The following is a 17,047-nucleotide window of genomic DNA, read 5'->3' as shown; positions in this document are numbered from 1 at the left end:
GAGATCAGCTAGATAGAAGAAAGCATCTCAAATTACTGCAGAAATGAGACTAAAACCCTGAAGTCAAAGCTTTTGGAGATCAGGACTCTGCTGGTATTTCTTGGCTTGAAATTCTTCCCTTTTTGTTGTTGTTAGTAAGACTGGCTACGGTGGTGTGTTCCCTGCATTCCTTGCACTCCTTTGGTGAGGTACCACTTTATAGGGAAAGCAGCTGCTGGAAGGAGTGCTCTGCTCCTCATTGCTCTGTATCATGACCTCTCTGATTCCTTGATGCTGCACAGTCTGACATCTCTAGAAAACTCTCTTCTCCCCCTCTTCCCTGTTTTTCTGACAATTTAACTCCATGAGTTCTGCTCATTCTTTACTTTGATGTGTAGAGTCAGGAAGCATAACCAATTATGTGGGACAGATTTCACCTATAGCTTTGCCTAGAGTTGGAAGTTAGGCTGCTCTATACATTCTAATTGGATTTTTAACTGTTTAGTCCTCTAAGAATGTCTTAGAATGAGTCCAGGAATTTATTAGGAATGAAATAGCAGCATGGATTACTGTTCAGCAAACATTAAATGATGTTGTGAGAATTTTTGAAGATGAGGGAAGCTCCAAAGCATGGGAGAAATGTAAACATCGTACCTTTGTTTTTAAAAGGATTAAAAAGAAGGGATCAGGAATTCATAAACCAGTCAGACCAATAGCTATTCCTGGAAATATCCTGGAATCTGACTGTTCAGTTGATAAGAAGGTTGTAAAAGATAGTGAAGTGATTTGTTCTCAGCAAATCCATCTGATTTATTTCCCTGAAAGAATAACTAGCCTGGGGAAAGGGGAAAGATGTTGCTAAATTACCCTGATTTCAGCTTTTGTTTTCATGTCACATAATGTGCAAAAAAATAGAGAGGAAAAAAAGTCCAGTAGAGAGTGCACAGCTAAAAAACTGCTTTGGACACCATATTTTACATATCAAGAAAACATATTAAATTGAGTGGAGTGTGACAGGAAAATCTGAGATTTATAGAACATGATCTATGAAGAAAAGTTGTGGGAACTGATAAACCTACAGAGAAATCATCGTGATAGTCTTTCCAATATGAGAACGTTACACAAAGGCTGGTGCTCATTGTTCTGTCTTCACTTGAGGGAATTCAAAAGAAACCAATTTAATTTTCAGCCAAGATGCATTAGGATGACTGGGAGGAAAACTTTCTAATCACAGGGGGAATTGAGTAATGATGCAGACTTCATCAGAGGGTTTCCAGAACAGGGTAGACAGATGTTAAGGGGGGTCTGGCACGACTAACCTGGGGAGGTCCTATCCAGGCCTATGTTATTACCTGTGAAGAGTGACCCAGGGGGAAAGAGTATAAGCTACTGCCAAGAGACTATGCATGAAAGGTGGATTTATCAGATGATGATAAATAGCTCTTTCTTAGAGATGGGGGGATGATAATCTTTTCTACAAAAAACAAAGCTCTTTCATCATGAATTTATGATGCTACATATATTTTAATATATATAGGAAATCACAGTCTCCTCCAACCTGGTTGATTCTATCATTCTGTGACTCTGTGTTATAAAGATGTAGCATACCAGTGATAGTCTATCACAGGCTCTGTTTATGTATTGTGATAATAGCCCCAACTTCTTATTTTAAACATCAGCTCCATTGTGATCTAATAAAAGATTAGGGTTTTTTAAAGTAACTTTTATTAGACTCACATACAGTATTAGTTCAAGTACAAACCTTTGTAGGCCTCTTGAGAACTTACAATAATAGGACAGGAGAGAATGATGCAGAATTCATTTTAATTTGCTTGTCTTGGAATGTCCTTTGCTGTTTATATTACAAATTTCAATATACATCTCAGAGGATCAGAGCAAGTATAAATATCTATACCAATCTAAAAATGTACCATTTTTAGAACCTGTCATATATTTTCTGGTAAGGCAAGCTATTCATCATCTTCTAAGGACCATTTTTCTCAGAAATATGTAAAAATATATATACAGCTAATGTACAGGATCCCAAAAGCTGTAGTTGGGAACATAAATTAAGCCCGAAGTGCTCAATTTTAAATATGCTTTCCTTTTCTACAGCACTTGGCTGCCTGGATCACAGAGTCCTTTTAAATTTGAATGAGATGATTTTCACAGAGTTCTAAAGAAGGTGGTAGTTATTATTGGGTTTATGCCTGTTATTTCATAACATCATCCTCCAGAGAAAATGCTGGTATTAAGATTATTACTCACCTTGCTTCTGAAGCCCAAACTGAAAATCTGGTTATGTCTAAGGTCACTTAAAAGTTTATTCTCTTTCTTCCCTGCCTCCTTACCTTCCATCACTTTTAGTACTGATAAAGAGAAACGAAAAAAGCAACAGAGGCTAGCCTCTAAGCTCAATTTTCAGGGAAAGGCAACAGGCATTAGTTAATTCCTTCTGTCACAGCTGTGTCGTACACAGTCCATATTATCAGAAGGGAGCGTACTGCCGCCACGTTTGTATAAAGCATGTCTGTGTAGTGTGCCAGTGCTCGTGGAGACAATGCCATTTCAAATACCTGCTTAGGTGTCTAGTATTCTTAGCATGTAGAAGTGATATAGCTTGAGCTGCAAAGTACACTTTGTCTTTTGGACAGATAGGTTAGAGGCACCACAAACAACACTGCTGCTCTGATCCGTGCCTCCCTACTACCTAGAGTAGAACAATGTTAGTACCCCAAGTTTTGGTGCACAGACGTTTTAACAGTTCTTGATCACTCTTGGTAAGTCTTTAGGTAATTTTAGAATCATACCCAGACAACATGTGCTGAGGAATTACTCAGTTGTAGGATATTACTTTGGTGTGCTGCCACTTGCCTCTTCTAATTTCCACTTGCTCATGGGCGGTGACCTACTGCAGTCTCAGCTGAGATGACTTTATCAATAACAATAAGAAGAAACAATGAAATTAAGTATAAATTGTTAATGGAGATCAGGAGTGCTGAATTTTTAGCTCACCTACTTACACAGGTAAATATTGCCATATTTGAAAGCTTAAAAGAAAGAAACCTTTACTCAATACAAAACATTTTACATTTCCTTTAATAAAAGTGTTTGTTTCCACTTTTATCCCCTACCTTTTTTTTATGCCATAAAGGTCATCCTTGGTGCACCTGTTGAGAACCCCAGCAGCCAAAATGTATTAGAGCTGCCACTAAGTAAATTAAATTGACTAAAAACATGTCAAAAATGGCTGGCAGACCACTCCTGTTGGCTTATTTTATGCTGTGCCACAGATTTTAAACAGTTAAGAAAACCAATTAGCATCAAGCAAGCGTAGAATACCATTTTGTTCTGTAATTCTACCTGTCACTTTTTTATTTCCCATTTCATTCTCATCTTTCTTTATAATTGGATAGAAAAATACTAAGCTGTAAGTACTTGTGCGAAGAAAGATGAGAGGCAGACCCTGAATAGATCAGTGTGTGCATTAGAAGCTGTGCATTGTGGAAATCCAAAATCAGTTGGAAAGTGATGATTCAACCAATAATATACAGCATGATATATGGAATGAAATGGGAAGCTAGAAAGAGCTGAGTTGTGTAGCTTAACTGCTCTACTAGATGCTGTGTTTTACAGACCAATGCTTGAACATCTGTATCAGGCAGTTTCTATTGAGGAAACAGCAGTAGCCATAAAATGCTCAGCAATATATAACGATGAAGGTTTGGAGACAAGGACACCAGGTTATGTATTTCATTCTTTTGCTTTACTGAGGTCTTGAACAACAACAGAAAGCAGGCGGACAAGTGACCAAGGTAATGTCTCCTTTGACACAGATTGCATTGCAGCATTTTTAATAACTCGTTTTCCCAAGGGTGGGGTGATGGGAATGATTTCAATAGTCCCTGATTTTGGGGGTTTTGAATTTAAAAGATAGGCTCCCAAGTTGCTGAGAGTCACTTCTTGCACCCAAACCCTTGAGGAATTCAGCTTATGAGTAGGTGTTGGCTAGCTGTAAGGCAGCAATTGCCAATGGTTCTTGTTTTAGGACAATGATCTGGAAATGAGCAGATGGTGGTGATTGCAGAGGCATGGCTGAGTGGTGGAAAAGGGGTGGACAGGCACCCAGCTGCCCCACTTAGACATTTTCCAGCACACTATAGACAACATAATGGTGTGTAGCTGCCTGTCTTTTGCACAACTGGCTCCTTAGCACTGAATCTGTGGCTTAGTTCTCACTGGCTCAAAGGTTAAACCCTGGATGACTTCAGTGTCCATGGCCACTGCCACTCCAAAAACCTACATAATTTTTACTTTTTAGATTTTTTTTTTTTTATGTGAAAGAATAGGAAGGGAGAAGGCTCTGTTTACTTCTCTGCACTTTGAAATCCTCAAGGCACATAGCTGAAGGCGCTTGTTTACAGGCATTATATTCCAAATACACTTTGCTGTAAGTCATGTTTCCCTGGGAAGTGAAGTATTGTGGCATGAAGTTCTGTTGTTACAGCTTGTTCCTGCAGTGTGCAACTGGTAGATTTCTGATTTTTCAAGGAAGGAAAAGTCCTTATTTCTAATAGAAAATGAAAATAATATCCAACATTCTGTTTACAAATATTCAAGATTAAGAGGAGTGTGGTACCTGGGTCAAACAGAATAGGAGCATTTGGTAGATTCTTATTATGTCCTTGTACTTCTTTAATCAAATATTTTTCGTTCCCATTTCTGCAGTTTTACTTCTCCTTCAGTAACTTGCACTGCATGGTGAAGAGGAGAACTCTGTCCTGTCCCCATCTAAATACCACAGTTATTAAATCTACACAGCTGTACAATCAAAATTAGGTACATAATCACACAGCTCTACTATCAAAATCAGGTACATAATCATTAGTGAAAAAGAGATTTCAGAGTTGCAAGGATAATGCCTGAGTTATGGGGAAGTGGACACTTGAAAACTGAACAACTCCTTCAGCTTTGTGCACAACAAAGTCTCTGCTGCTCTGGGAGAAACAAAAAGCTTACACAGCTCTCCTGACAGAGATTCCCTGAATGGCAAAACACACAGTTCTTCAATAATGGTATGGAAAGCTGCATCAAAATTATGGGGTGGGTGTGCTCTATCCTGTGTGTGCCACAGAGCTGGTCTTCTGGCTGGAGGTTCAACAGTTTCTGAGAAGGCAGGTGGCAGATGAACTGGCTCATCCAGGGCTTGCTGTGGTGAGGATGGTGGTAGGGTGAACACATGGATAGTAAAGCAAGGTGTCACTGGCAGGATTCAGGAATGGAAGTCAACAGGGGAGTTGCTATTGTATTAAAAAATATTTTTTTATATATATGTATGTGTGCCTGTGTCCTATTACACAAATTAAAAGCCTGAATTCCCATCATATTCCTTCAGTTGCCTCTTGGCAAATAGGTATTATGTTTGCTATCAAAAAGTATATTTATTTTCATGGAACCAGAAAGATTTAGCAGAGTTAGAAGTATTTGAGTTGAACCTATGAGATTTTGCACCCCCTTCCCCTAAAGCTGTTTGGTAGTTGGGAGTGTCTTTCTGCATTTTCATCAGCCTTGATGTTGCCTTTGCATTCTGGCTTGCAAGTATCTCTGGATCATTTCTGCTTTATTTAGAGCACTGAATTTCTTCCTTCCCATCTATCCTTAAACTTCACCTCTGCCAGGGAGTTTCATGAGACTGAAGGAGGACATGCTTTCCCACCATCAGTGTGGAAACTGGTTTATCCCAAATCCATTTTTGCCTTTTCGCAAACCTCTCTTCTGGGGCTGAAAGGAACATCCAAATAATAAGTCCGCTCTTTGGGTGATAAGATTTCCCTCTCTGCCTTTTCTTGCACATTGAAAAGTCTAAGCAAATTAAAATGAATTAAAGATTATGAAAATGGACAGTAAGTTATGACCCACATCCAGATAGTCTGACTGCAGTTGGTCATATATTTTCAGAGGTGATTTGCTGCTTCTAGAATTTCTTTGTCTCCTTAGCCAGTAGTGTAAGAAAGGGAGGGACAGAGTGACATAGTTGTAGCTGTAACTCAATCAGTGTAATTAATGTTATTTTGTAAGCAGCTTCTCATTTGAAGAACTCAAAGGCTGGACTCCCATTTTAACCAAAGTGCATAAATGTTCCTCACTCAAGTGTATAAAGTCAGGAGGCAGCTAGCAGAGTTAAGGCTAAGAAGCAGAGTTAAGGCTAAGAATGTACTTCAGTGTTTTCCTGAACTGGGGAGCACTCTTTTCCCCTCATAATATAATATTTTGCACAACCCAAACATGTAGGTCAAGAGGCCAGAAAATTAACACAAGCTGTAACACTCTTGTAAAAGGGGTAGTGGGCAAAAGCAAAACCCAAACCCATTCATCTGGTTTAAATGATTTCCCTTCCCTCCATCCCCGCAATGATACAGAACAGCTGGTCGTGAAACCTGGCTGCATATTTGTTAAACAGGAATAGATTACTAAATCAAATTTGTTGACCAATTTTCAAATATGTGGCCTTGAGATATTAAAAAAAAAAAAAGGAAGAAAAAAGGTTTTCATTGCCTAAAGAGGTGGGGTAATGGGCCAGTGGTACGAACATCTCATAGTGGTGAGATTTGGCAGGGGGGAAGGGAATCTAATCGCTAACTTTCGTGTGAGTACCCAGCTGAAACCTCAGGGAATTTTATATAGTGCATGTTGTCAGTATTTTAATCATCCACAGCTGTCAAAACTCTTGTAACCCGCCTCTTCTATTTAAAATGTGTCTTCTAGGCATAAAATAATTAAAGGTGCAGGACCATAAGGTAGGCTCAGAGCCGCTGCAATGTGACAAAACTCCACATATGAAAGGCATTATTTCAGGAAGTTTTAAATATAAATTTTGTTTTGTCAGAAGGCTGCAGGGCACACATTTTCTATACTGTCAAGCTTGATAGTAACAATATTTATATTTCAAATAAAAAGATTAAATTGCAGTCTTATGTGTTTCTGGTTTTCACATAGTTTTTACCAGTGTATCATAGTGTTCCACATCAGTGTGTCATCGAAACTTTTTTTTTTGCTGACACCAGTTTTGCTTTATTGTAATATTAAGTCTTGTACTGTCAGTCCCTGAATTGAAATAATGAGGGCAGACAGTAGTTTAGTTGACTAGCCTGTATCTTCCCTTTCCTCACCCCCCTAAATAAACCTGAAAACAACACAAAATGACAATGAATTTGTTCAAAGAGGCAATTTTAAAGGCAGAGATTTGGAGGCTGTGAATGTGAAATGCCTGTGTGTGTGCACACATGTGCACTCATGGGTGCTTGTGCCATCTCCCCGTTCGCTCGGTGACGTCCTGCCATTCAGGACCTCACCTTGCAAACTCACATTCATGTGCTCACCAAATGCAGCTGCACTTTCCAAAAGGATTAAAGCTTAGTGTGAGAGTACAGATGTAAAAGGAGGGAAGGGCAGCATAATTTATGAATATTTTTATCTTCTCTGATTATTTATTTCTATTAAAAGAACTAGCCCAAAGAATGAGCTTTGAGCTGTCCGGTTGGCAAGCCTTCTGTGCCACTGCTTGTTAGCTGTTAGTTGTGAGCTTTCTGTTAATGCCCATGGGCCCTTCGTTCTTCTTCGTCGGGAGCTTTGCAGTCCCATGAGTTTGAGTCCTGGGGTTGGGATGGTGTCATCTGTCTAGCATCAGGGCTTGACAGAACAATGGGGAGAAATACGAAGAGATTCTGACTCAGGCTCTTGTTGGAACTGCCAATTGAAGTCACTTTACCCTGCCATCTGGGGCTGGGTTTGCTCCTTTTGGGTTGAAATGTGAGTGTCTCATCACAGCCCTTTTGTGGCAGTTTCAAACAGGCAAGGACTTTCTGTTTGAATTGCCCTGCTTTTACCCTCTACGTGGTGGTGAGGATTTTCTCCCCGGACTCCAATGGTGCTGTCTGCTGCATAACAAATTCTCTGATGATGGTGTGTTTGGTGAACTGGGTTAATCAGAAAAACAACTCAACACTAGGGTGTTACAGAACTACTCCAGAACTTAGATGCCATTGTCGTGGAGAAGTTCGTCTGGGTTTTGGGGGAATGAAATATGAGGCCGAATTTTAAAAGGGTTTAAATAATTTAATATCATATACACAAGGAATCCCCCCCCCCAAACTTATTTACAGCTACCCCACACAAGTTCTTTGTATGCAGTTCCGAGATTATATTACAGAATGTCTGTGTACAGCAAATTGGGAATTTAGCAAAGGTTTGAAAGGATTTAGGAAGGGAGTCTGTGGCATGAAAGTGCCACAGGTAAGCTATTGAGAGTTTATGCTGGCTTAAATCGGGTTTCTCAGTTACTCACTGGCTGGAGTCAGTTTTGATGGTCCCAAATATCATGGGTTTGAATAATTCAGGGGTTATTGAGGCACGCTGTCTGGAGCTTCCAGGGGCACAGTCAAGCTGGGAACGGCGGCTGGAGCGGCGGCTGGCCAGGAGCGCCTTAGTCAGCTTCCCTGGGCTGGTGCCGTGGGCCATAGTCATGCAGCGGCGGTGGTCCCCGAAAGCGGCTAGAAGCGGCTAGGAGCAGCAGATGAGTGGTAGAGGGTGGCCAGGAGCGAGAGGCAAGATGCAAGGTAGAGAGGTAGGTAGGTAGGTAGCAGGGACGCTGTATTGTCCCCTTTTATGAGTTTTGACCCCGCGATTGATGGCCCGTGGGCCACAATTCTGTCCAATGAGGGCTTGGCAACAGGCCAAAACACACCAAATAAGGTGCAGTCCAAGGGTCAGGTACCCCCAAATAAGGAGAGGGCTAGGGTGGATTCTCCACCCTAGGTGCGTGAGCTTATGTAACGTGTTTACTTCAACCTTCGAGGAGGCAGCCCAGAGTGGAAGGCACCAAGGCTATTGTGTCCCATTGTCCCCCTTAACTTGTTTACCCCAAGTATAGGCAGGGCAACACACTTTAGGGGGGACAACATGTCCGGGCATGAATCATAGAATCATAGAATCAACCAGGTTGGAAGAGACCTCCAAGCTCATCCAGTCCAACCTAGCACCCAGCCCTAGCCAGTCATCTAGACCATGGCACTGAATGCCTCATCCAGTCTTTTCTTGAACACCTCCAGGGATGGTGACTCTACCACCTCCCTGGGCAGCCCATTCCAATGTCAATCACTCTCTCTGGGAAGAACTTCCTCCTAACATCCAGCCTAGACTTTCCTCGGCACAACTTGAGTCTGTGTGTCCCCTTGTTCTGTTGCTGGTTGCTGGGGAGAAGAGACTATCCCCCACCTGGCTACAACCTCCCTTCAGGTAGTGGTTTAGGACTGATCCTAAACTGAGTCAAAGGTTGGACTGGATCATCTTTGAGGTCTCTTCCAAATGGATATTTTTTATGATTCTGTGACTGTATAAAGAACGTGAGGATAAAATGTACTTTTCAATAAGAAGATTGTATTCACTGAAGATCAGCCATGCCTTTTCCATGCATGAGCCCATGCTTCTGCACATCAAGCTCCTAAATGCTTTGCAAAAGAAACCAGCCTGCTGGGTTAATCAAAGTAGGAACAATAGGGGAAGATATTTAAAAGTAAAGTTATATACAAATTAAACACTTCTGTATGTAACAGAAGACAACAGGTGGCACTACCCATTCTATACTCAAAATCTGATCTTGCTTAACACCCCCAACCACTCTTGTGTTTTGTTTTTTTCAGTTTGAACTGATGGATATACAAATCAGGCCCTTGCAGCACACACATTTCCAATGAGGGAGCCCTACTCCACAGAAACATCTGGTTTCATTACACCAGGTAACACCTGCATGAAATTACATCTGTGCCGAAAGTCCTTTAACAGAATTTAGTAATTAAACTGAGCCAATCTAATCAAAGAAAGGCATGGAGAAGGTGATACTTGAAGTTTCATTCTCTGCCATGCAAATAACCTGCATTAGTATATTGGGTCTTTCAAGAAACAGTTAACATCAACAGCTTGCAGTTGAATAGATTTCATGTTAAAACCAGCCATCCATACTATATTCACAATATATATTCTGATCTTCCAAACAAACCTCCAGGGTGCTGTTTGGATTTATTGCACTTAATAGTATATTGTTTGGAGCCTGCAATGTGTGGGTCCAACCAAGTTTTACTAGGATATTCTGTTGCTCAATTTCCTTTCAATATGTAACCATGTCCTTTTCAAACTTTGCTTTAAACCCTTTTGCAGTTGATGGCTTCAGTAGAAAAACTTTACTCTGTGCCTTACTGACTGCCTTCTAAAGTGTTATGGCTAACCTTGAGCTGAGCACCAGCAAGGAGCTTCCTCAGTGCAGGGACGCACCTAAGGGCTCTGCTGTAGTTGGTTTCTCTGCATGTTCTCAATGTGAACTGCATGGTGTCTGAGTCTGGAACCATCTCAAAGTAGAGTTTCTGCCATTGTTTCTTGGTTGCCCTGTGATTCTCACAAAAGGAGATGGTTTCCCTGTCTTGGAGTAGATTCTGTGCTAGCCCTACAGACACTTCTGGCTTTGTATGCATGAGATTTTACCATCTGGCAGTGTCACCTGGAAGGCATAAATAAAGTCATTGTTTCATGGATTCTATCAGGGGGTGCCTATATTTCCCTTGACAGAAAGTGCAGAATAACAGATCCAGCAGAAATAATAATAATTAAAAAATTACTACTACTGTTAGGAACTGATAAAGAACAGCAAATCAACAGTCCTAGCTTTAGGATGAGTTCCATCAATTCTTTATGGAGCTGACTGACATTTTTTTCCCCATACTTTTTTTCTCTGAATGCTTACTTTTTGGCCAGAGTAAAGAATTTGAATGCTAAATTTTCATCTTGCTAATAACTGCCCTTGCCAAGATTAGTAAGTTTTCCAGATCTTCCCTGGAGAAAGAATAGTCCTTGGAGCATAGCTGGAAGTCAAGGACTCATCTTGGAAACCAGCTTTTTGGTAGATGGTTTCCCTGTCTGCTGTTGAACAGCATATTGCTAATCACCTGACCTTTGAACAAATGGAACTTATTTGTTCAGGGCACTTTCATCCATGTTAATCCAGATGTGCCTTTTAAAGCCATATTCCTCCTGTTCATTGATTGATGTTCTCAGAATCCCTTTTCCATGTATGTGCCCTCAAGGGTGGGCCACAGAGCAATGAGGGATTTGGCTGAGCCACAAGGGAGAGGTAAGCCTGAGAGCTGAAAGGTCATCTTGTCAGAAGTAGTCTCTTATTTGAAAGGGAAATGTTTTAGGCTGTTTGGCTCTGTTAATTGCTGCTGCTTTCTCTTGCTACAACTGAGGACCAAACAGATCTTTTCATGTAAGCTATGTTTAGAGGAGAGCCAGGAGCAAGGTGGAATCGTTCCACTTGCTCTTGGGAATTCACCTCATACGAAAGTTGATGTGCTTGTCCACTGTGAGTCCAACACGTACGGCATCTCTCTTGCACAAGATTCTCAACGTGAGGCCATTTGATGCTTCAGGGCCCCACAGCCACATGTTTGTATGAAATTGTGGCTTGCACAATATGCACAAAAGTCTTTCCCTCCTTCTCTAGCATCTGTAAATACAGTTGAGGCAGTGTTCCCTGGCTCTTCCCAAAGGCAAAACCCCAAAAGGTGAAAAAAGAGAAGGCAATAGCAGTAAACTTTCTGCAAAGCTTTCGTCTACCTAAGATTTAAGGGATTGACATTTGCATTACATTTTTTTCCCTGCTCAGTCCTCCTCATTAGCTGGATATCTTTATTCTCTAAATATTTACCACCTAAACCAAATTTACAGTTTAATTTGCTGCATAAAATCATTTATTGACTGATAAAGCTCATTACTAAGGCCTAGCCAAAGCCATAGCCTGCCACGACAGTTTTAATTCTTGTAGCAGCGGGCTACTGCGAGAGAAAAACAATCCTGTCATGTTAGCGGCAGGGGTCTAAATTATTCAAATACACTAAATCCTCCCAGAACAGTTCCCCTGCTCATAATTTGTCTTTTCTTGCCAACAATTAACTAGCAATATTCTAAGTTAACAATGCCAACTCTTTTGAAATCTCAAGGAAAATGGAAACATGTACATGCAACAAATGTTTTTAGAGGGGAATACATTAAAAGGCCAATGCTGGGAGGCTTGGAAGGAGCACAGTCAGCTAAATGGATTCACTGCTTTTTCTAGTTCAGAAAGAGCTTGCTGGATATTTGTGTGTGTACAAATGGGTTTGAGACTGAGTTTTGGTGTCAGGTGGCATAAATTCATGGCTAGTTAAACCTGCCAATGGTTCCTTACGTGTCAGTTCTGTTGAACTCAGAGATGAAGCATCCTCTTCCATCTCCTCACTTCAGAGCTTTTGCTCTCTTCATTATTATGAGTTATTGTAATAATTGAAATACTAATGGGCCCATCTTGGGACAAACTCATGTAATATGCTATGACTACAATGAAGAATGAGAGACATGTATGGAGGTTGCTGCTACAGATCATATTCAAGAAGCTGGAGGTCTGAATGTGGCTCATCTAGGGGTCTCAGAGAGCTGTTTCTAAGTCAGGCCACTGAATTTGGGCTGGTAGGTGGTCTTTCTACAAGTTTCTAGTTAGAACAACTTACAACATCAAGAAAAAATGAGGCTGTCTCAGCTGTGAGACTGCTTCAGTTGGTCTGTCACTGCTCGGTTTCAGTTCTCGGCATACTGCTGAATACGAACACAGTGATTTCCTAAGTTGTACTGTATTACTAGCTCTCTTAGGTGAAGGACCCTCTCCTGTGCCCATGAATTGCCACATGTATGAGCAGGAACACTGAGAAAAGATGAGTTTGAGATCACTCCTGTGATACAAAGAAGCTATGATTTCCTGTAATGAGCAAACAGTTTCATTCTGCAGAGGACAATCCAATTCAGATTTGTCCTTCTGTATGTGTGGCAACTTTAGCCCATATATCACAGTCAGTGATGGGCAGCAGTAAAGTCTTTAGCGTTTTGGTGTCTCATATAAATATTGCTTCTACCTAGCACTTTACATTGTTTCAGAACCATAAGTCCATATTTCCCTTGTCCCATTCATTTTTTGTCCTCATTTTTTGTGACAGTTCCAATGCAGAGTAACTTCTTGTGCAAGCCTTTAAAGTGAAAATGATGGCTCCAATTTGTGACCAAATAGCTTTGACATTGTCTGTACATTTACTTGAGTTTATAGAAGACTTTGGTTTTCTTCTTTAATCCTTTGATGTTAGAAAACTCTGAGAAACCAGTAGTTTGTTCTGGTGTGCCCTTAGTGACATCCTGAGTTCTCCTGTCATTTTTAAAACTTATATAGTTGTTGTTTAAAACTTATAGAGTTGTATTATTGCTTTTTTTAAAACTTATATGTCTTTTTATCCCTTCCTGCAGTCCATCAAGTACTTTAATGCTACAAATCTTAGATCTCTCAAAATGTACATAAAGATAGAATGAGGTTAAAATATCTTTTCAAAAATAGAGAGGATTGTGCATGATTTTCTGTTTATCATGATCAACATTTCACAAGATGTGGGCCATAGCTCCTCTGATGATAATCTGCAAAATGACTGACATTCCCCTGCACTTCCATACACTTGTAAAGATATCTGTGTTTCTACCCCACACCTTGGGTGGTGGTGAAGTGGGCAGAAGGGCCTGCTGGAATTCCTATGTCTTTATTTGATCCGGTATCTGCAGTGAGGATTGTATGGGCAAGACCAGAGTCATACTGTAGGAGATTATGTAAATGCTTTCTAAGTAGCCATAACCATTCCTATTTATAGGCCCATAAAAATGGAACTGGACTTTGGTGTTCATGCTCTAAATCATGTGCTCTGTTGCTAAAGATAAAAAAGACTTATCAGTAGGAGAGAGGCTCCTCTCCAGTTTGCATTGACAATGTCAGAAATGATCTCCACGATGCATACTCACTCGTGTTGCCTCCCTGGGTGCATGTGCTGAGATTCAGCCTGGGTACCTGGGAGCAGCAGTTGTAACAGTGCAGCCCTGAAGCTCCAGGCAATGTTAGGTGTGCATTTGTATTGCACAATTCTGCCACACTTGCTGTGTCTTGTTATGTTCTGCAGACATGCTACTGTTGCAACTAAATCCATCCATCATGTTTTAAACACATCTGTGACAGATGCTAACTTTTGCTTTTCAAGTGAAAGTAATTTTAAAGCATCATCTTTCTCTCATAGGAGTTATCTGTGTTCATGGAAGATTACTTTCCATCTTCATCTGTTTACCTTCCTTATGTACCATATACATTTGATGACTTTCATTTCACCTTTCTGGAATACATGTGGTGGTATTCCTTTCTCCTGTAACAGTTTTATGGTACAGATGAGTGGACCTTAGACATCTGTGAAACTTAGTACCTTGTTCAGCCATCTTAGATCAGAATTTATTAGAAGACATTGCATGCACAGTTTCTGATACAGTCTTCTGGATGAGAGTATATTGGGATACCCTCTAACTTCCAATCTCCTGAATTTCTCTTTCTATAGTACCTAAGTAATTTTCTTGTATTTATTTCTGCTTCTGTTGTCTCGTACTTCAGGACAGCCACCAGATTCTTTATTTTATCCCTGGATGAAAGGAAGCATCTGTATCACATGCATCTGAGTGTTTCACCTATGCAGTGTCATTGGCCTCCACCAAGTTTGGAACTGATTGATCGAATGCTTGCTGGTATGAATCTGGGAGACCACAGCAAGTTCAGTAGAGCTGTGCTGATTTACACAGCCTTGAAGACCTGGTGATGCAGTCCCAGACTGGTTGTTTCAGTCTCCTTTTGACCGTCTGCCCCTGGTTGTCATAGGCTAGAACGAAGCTGTGGGGAGCTTGACCTGTGCTTGTTTATTCCAAGTGTACCCACAACTGCAATAAAGCCTTGCTGCTCTGAACGTGCTGTCCCAGCTCCTCTGTGTGCATGAGGCTTGGAGACTGAAGCTGGTTAATTGTGGCAACTGTGGTTTTCTGGGACATCTAAGGGTTATGTCACTTTTCTAAAAGTCTCTTTGATCTTGAATCAAAAGAAGGGGGTGGGGGTTTAATGTCTTAACTGTGTGGCTTTTACAAATTAAAAACCTACTAGAAGCTGGTTATACAATATGTGCTTGTGTTTCTCTAAGACTGATGAGACCACCTTTGACTCTAAGCTGCTTTTTCTAGCAGTTCATCAGGAAAAGCCTGGTAACAAACAGTTAGGAAAAGCTAGAGGGAGCTTTTGAAATAAGAACTGTGCTTTTCTCTGTATTTTGAGAGCCAAGGCTTTAATTTACAATAGGCACAATAAAAGTAGAAATGAAGCAGCTATTGTGCTGGCTCACGTCAGTAAGCAGAGTAGTAGGAAGAAATAGGTTTTCATTCTGTCCTTGTCACTAAAATAATTCCAGTCTTAAGTTAGTTAGCATCTAGAATCTGAATCACATCCCACTGATTTGGCTAGAACTTTTGATTAAGCTGTCTGTGCCTTATCACCTTGTAACTGCATATGCATTTATAGAATCTTAGGACTTTTTTTCTCAGTTGTTTACACCTTCTACACTGTGTACTGTGAGCTGGAACCATATGGTTGAGAAGGTTTTCAATTTAATGGACCCTTTCTTCTAAATCAAATATACTTAAATATAGCAAATGTAAGCCTTTGGATTCTAATCCATCATATTTCTGTGTAGATTCTTGCAGACATCAAAATATCTCTGAAGTACATCTGAAAACTACTTGTCTCATTTATACAATGGATTTTGCTGTTTTGAAGCCAAGGGCTGAAATATCTAAACTATGTTTGTTTTTATCCTATTTGAAAATCAGGTTTTATAGCTCTAGTATCTGATAGAATAGGCATGAAAGAGAGCCTGTGCTGCCCCCATTGTGCTGTCACTGTCACAATTTTATGATAGCAGGAGCAAAGGCGTTGATGAACTCCTGTTTTCTGGAAAAATGTGTTGGATGTTTCAAGCAGTTTGAGAAATCTGAAAAAAGGCAAAAATAAGTAAGCCCTCCTTGAACAATGGTACTTATCACTGCCCCTATTGTCTGGATGAAACTAAAGAAAAAGCGTTGGTGGCACCCAGCTTTATTTAATTCTTTCTTCCTTTATTTTTTTTGGTGAAGAAATGAGATTTCTTATTGTGTATATTCATATGATAATATGCTAGGCTGCTCTGAGCATAACGGATCATCGCTGTTTGGGGGTAAGTCACTTGCCAAAATATCTGCATACAGGAAAGACATTAAAATACCATCACTTCATTTTATTTCATTTCCTTGTAGGTGCTGTACTCACAACCGTAGCATATATTTAATTTCTCTTGTGTACATATGACAGAAAGGTTGCATATTTCCAAAGCAACAAGTTCTTTGGTATGAGGAGTGTTTTGAGAGATAACACAGTTTTATGGGATCATATTTGCAGGGATGTACTTCCCCCCACACCCCCAAATTCTGTGAAAAGTCCATCTTTTCATCAAGTCTTTGGCTTAGCCACACAGAATCATTAGTTGGTAAAGGCAAATTTAAGCAGCTGGATTTAAAAAACCCAACAACAACAAAAACATACTTCAGAACCCAATGGCAACTAATATTCTTCTGAGCTCTTTTGGAAATGCAGCTGTTTATTTTAATAGCTAAGCAGGAGCAGTTTTGAAGATCTGCCTGGAACTTTGCTGCCTTTGCTAATGTGGGAAAGTAGATGACCTGGCTCTGCACCACTTATAATGCCAAAAACCTCCTGGTCTTCCACTGCTTGGGATCTGCAAGCACAAAGTAGTGTTGAGATAAATGCCTGAGAGCAACTACCATGATCTCATTTTGTCTCCATTCGTATGACATACACTTGTTGGCTCCTGAAATCCTGTTTGACTCAAGGCTACTGTATACATCTCACTTCTTTCATGTGAGCTTTTAAAAGGCTCATCTGATAAGGTCTGAGTTGCTTATGTGCACTTCTACTTTACTACACCTAAAGCTTAATTCTTTGTGTCCTAAATGGAACTTTCCTGCCGTTTAGTTTGAAAGATACTTTGTGAGGAAGTTGCTCTTCTGCTCCTGTTATTAAATATGTGTGATTCTTCAGGGG

At 40.4% G+C, this 17,047-nt stretch overlaps 1 long non-coding RNA gene across 6 annotated transcripts in view; it reads left to right on the top strand.

The window, feature by feature from the left end:
• LOC135184324 (uncharacterized) overlaps positions 1-17,047 on the top strand; it is a 413,331-nt gene that overhangs the window by 225,165 nt on the left and 171,119 nt on the right. Inside the window, exons 7-8 of one of the 6 annotated variants that reach the window (XR_010305977.1) lie at positions 9,678-9,773; positions 14,525-14,870. The exons of 4 other annotated variants lie outside the window; for them this stretch is intronic. This is a non-coding gene — a long non-coding RNA (uncharacterized LOC135184324). Of the gene's footprint in view, positions 1-9,677; positions 9,774-14,524; positions 14,871-17,047 lie in introns of those variants that run through there. One more of the 6 variants, XR_010305978.1, reaches the window with a different exon arrangement.

Source organism: Pogoniulus pusillus, chromosome 20 (genome assembly GCF_015220805.1).
Source record: "Pogoniulus pusillus isolate bPogPus1 chromosome 20, bPogPus1.pri, whole genome shotgun sequence".
In the NCBI taxonomy this organism is placed as follows: domain Eukaryota; kingdom Metazoa; phylum Chordata; class Aves; order Piciformes; family Lybiidae; genus Pogoniulus; species Pogoniulus pusillus.
Note: the sequence above shows the minus strand (reverse complement) of the source record. Positions and strands in the feature narration are given on the sequence as shown.